The following is a 4,265-nucleotide window of genomic DNA, read 5'->3' as shown; positions in this document are numbered from 1 at the left end:
CCGGCGTGCTGCAGTCCATGGGGTTGCAAAGAGTCGGACACAGTTGAGTGACTGAACTGAACTGAACTCTGCATATAAGTTAAATAATCAGGGTGACAATATACAGCCTTGTCGTACTCTTTCCTAATTTGGAACCAATCCATTTGTTCCATGTAAGGTTCTACTTCTTGCTTCTTGACCCACATACAGGTTTCTGAGGAGTCAGGTAAGATGATCTGGTATTCCCATCTCTTTAAGAATTTTCCACACTTTGTTGTGATCCACACAGTCAAAGGCCTTGGCAAAGTCAATGAAACAGAAGTAGATGTTTCTCTGGAATTCCCTTGCTTTCTCTATGATCCAGCGAATATTGGCAATTTGATCTCTATTCCTCTGCCTTTTCTAAACCCAGCTTGTACATCTGGAAGTTTTCAATTCAAGTATTACTGACACCTAGCTTGAAGGACGGAGAAGGCAATGACACCCCACTCTAGTACTCTTGCCTGGAAAATCCCATGGATGGAGGAGCCTGGAAGACTGCAGTCCATGGGGTCGCTGAGGGTCGGACACGACTGAGCGACTTCACTTTCACTTTTCACTTTCATGCATTGGAGAAGGAAATGGCAACCCACTCCAGTGTTCTTGCCTGGAGAATCCCAGGGACGGGGGAGCCTGGTGGGCTGCCATCTATGGGGTCACACAGAGTCGGACACAACTGATGTGACTTATCAGCTTAGCAGCAGCAGCAGCAGCAGCAGCTTGAAGGATTTTGAGAGTAACCTTACTAGCATGGAGGAGAAGGTAATGGCACCCCACTCCAGTACTCTTGCCTGGAAAATCCCATGGATGGAGGAGCCTGGTGGGCTGCAGTCCATGGGGTTGCTAAGAGTCTTAGCAGCAGCAGCAGCATACTAGCATGGAAGTGAGGGCAATTGTCAGATAGTTTGAAACATTCTTTACCACTGCCCTTCTTTGGAATTGGGATGAAAAGTGACCTTTTCCAGTCCTGTGGCCACTCCTGGGTTTTCCAAATCTGATAACATATTGAGTGCAGCACTTTAATAGCATCATCTTTTAGGATTTTAAATAACTCATCTGGAATTCCATTATCTCCACTAGCTTTGTTTGTAGTAATGCTTCCTAAGGCCCAATTAACTTCACACTCCAGGATGTCTGGCTCTAGGTGAATGATCATACTACCATGGTTTTCTGGGTCATTAAGACCTTTTTTGTATAGTTCTTCTGTGTATTCTGGGCTTCCCTTTTGGCTCAGCTGGTAAAGAATCCGCCTTCAATGCAGGAGACCTGGGTTTGATCCATTGGGAAGATCCCCTGGAGAAGAGAACGGCTACACACTCCAGTATTCTGGCCTGGAGAATTCCATGGCCTGTATAGTATAGTCCATAGGGTCACAAAGAGTCAGACACAACTGAGCAACCTTCACTTTCACGTTCCCTTTCTGTGTATTCTTGTCACCTCTTCTTAATCTCTTCTGCTACTGTTAGGTTCTCACCGTTTCTGTCCTTTAGGTGCCCATCTTTGCATGAAATGTTCCCTTGGTATCTCCATTTTTTCTTGAAGAGATCTCTAGTCTTTAACATTCTATCATTTTCCTCTATTTCTTTGCATTGTTCATTTATAAAGGTCTTTCTATCTCTCCCGCTATTCTCTGGAACTCTGTATTTCCTTTCTCCCTTGCCTTTCACTTCTTTTCTTTTCCCAGCCCTTTGTAAGACCTCCTCAGACAATCACTTTGCCTTCTTGCATTTCTTTCTCTTTGGGATGGTTTTGGTCACTGCCTGCTATACGATGTTATGAACATCCATCCATGGTTCTTCAGACACTCTGTCTATCAGGTCTAATCCCTTGAATCTATTCATTACTTCCACTGTATAATCATAATGGATTTGATTTAGGTCATACCTGAATGGGCTAGTGGTTTTCCTGACTTTCTTCAATTTAAGTCTGAATTTTGCAATAAGGAGTTCTTGATCTGAGCTACAGGTAGCTCCAGGTCTTCTTTTCACTGGCTGTATAGAGCTTCTCCATCTTCTGTTACAAAGAATATAATCAATCTGATTTTGGCATTGACCATCTAGTGATGTCCATGTGTAGAGCTGACTCTTGTTTTATTGGAAGAGGGTGTTTGCTATGAACCATGTGTTCTCTTGACAAAACTCTGTTAGCCTTTGGCCTGTTTCATATTGTATTTCAAGGTCAAACTTGCCTGTTACTCCAGATATCTCTTGACTTTCTACTTTTGCATTCCAATCCCCTGTGATGAAAAGGACATCTCTTTTTTTGGTGTTAATTCTAGAAGGTCTTGATTCATCGAACCAGTCAACTTCAGCTTCTTCTGCATTAGTGATTGGGACATATATTTGGATTACTGTGAGGTTGAATGGTTTTCCTTGGAAATGAACCAAGATCATTCTCTCGTTTTTGAGATTGTAACTAAGTACTGCATTTTGCACACTTTTGTTGACCATGAAGGCAACTCCATTTTTTTAAGGGATTCTTGCCCACAGTAGTAGATATAATGATCATCTGAATTAAATTCACCCATTCCCTTCCTTTTTAGTTCACAGAATCCTAAGATGTTGATGTTCATTTTTGCCATCTACGGTTTGACCACTTCCAATTTATTTTGACTCATGGACCTAACATTCCAGGTTCCAATGGAATATTGTTTTTCATAGCTTTCTTAGCTTTCATAGTTTACTTTCACCACCAGACACATCCACAAATGAGAGTCATTTCCTCTTCAGCCCAACTGCTTCCTTCTTTCAGGAACAATCAGTAATTGCCCTCCACTCTTCTCCAGTAGCATGTTGGACACCTCCACCTAGCGGGGCTCAGCTTCTGGTGTCATATCTTTTTGTTTTTTCATATTGTTCATGAGGTTTTCATGGAAGAATACTGGAGTGGTTTGCCGTTCCCTCTTCCAGTGGACCATGTTTTGTTAGAACTCTTCACTATGAGCTGTCCATCTTGGTGGCCTTACACAGCATGGTTCATAGCTTCATTGAGTTATGCAAGCCTCTTCTTCACCATGACAAGGCTGTGACCTATGCTCTAGTAAATTGCTATCAGTCATAATTCTAGTTATTTTTAAATGTTGCACATAACAACAATAACTCATTTTCTTTTGTCAAATTGTGACCAAATGCTTAACTGTGACATTTTAAGTCTTTCTATGATTTATAGAGAGCTATTGTTGTATTATTAAAAATCTCAGGTTATGCTGGGGAACAGGTAAGGAAGAAAAAAAATCTTAAGGAAAAATGTGATAATTTCATTTAAAACAAGTTAACAGAAGGATTAAGAGGACTGGTTACTAAATGGACTGGTGAATATGGTTATAATTTTATGGATTTTGCCTGAAACATTACTGGTTTTGATCTGTGTTTTTCAAATATAGGGAAGCCCTTCCCCTCAAGTTGGTTATGATTTACAACAATTTGGTAAGCTAGGACTCTGTGAGTAAAACTGAGATATTTTTCTTTTCTGTCTATTCCCTTCAAAAATTAGAGATTCGTGGGTTCCGAGCAGCCTTAAAAGGAGAATGAGAAAGACTATCTCCTGGCGTGTGTTTGGGGGACTTCTGACAAAAGAAATCCACCTAGGCAAAATCTGATGGCATGCCTTTTGGAAATTTAGTCTGAGACTCCTTCAGAGGAATTACACTGGAGTCCATGTGGAAGAACATACAGAGTCAATGGACCAAACTTATTTTAAAAACAAATTAGTCTTGGCTGTACTTGATGAATGGCTTCCCAGGTGGCGCTAATGGTAAAGAACCTGTCTGCCAATTCCAAGAGACTTAAGAGATGCGAGTTAGATTCCTGGGTCCAGAAGATCCTCTGGGGGAGATCCTGGCAACCCACTCCAGTATTCTTGCCTGGAGAATCCCATGGATTCTCCTCTGTCCATGAGTCTTATAGACTCTGTCCGTAAGGTTGCAAAGAGTCAGACACAGCTGAAGCAACTTAGCACACCCACATGTATTTGATGAAAATGTGGGTAACTTTAGGAAAACTAGGTTTCACAATTTTAAATTCTAGTTTTGTTAATAAAGTTCTGTGTTTACCAAGACCCACTTTCCAGATAGTTCCTTGCTGTTATGTTATGCTGTTACAAGATTTTATTAAATTGTCAGAAGAACACTCCAAGTTTGTTTCTGAAACCTAACTTTGTAATCAATCTTTGGATAAAGATCAGATGCTGCAGGAGATTAACACCAAATTATGATCATCTAAATTTAAAGGCTCCCTTATGCTGGGGAC

Source organism: Bos mutus, chromosome 19 (genome assembly GCF_027580195.1).
Source record: "Bos mutus isolate GX-2022 chromosome 19, NWIPB_WYAK_1.1, whole genome shotgun sequence".
Lineage (NCBI taxonomy): Eukaryota > Metazoa > Chordata > Mammalia > Artiodactyla > Bovidae > Bos > Bos mutus.
The sequence above is the reverse complement of the archived record's forward strand: the minus strand, read 5'-3'. Positions refer to the sequence as shown.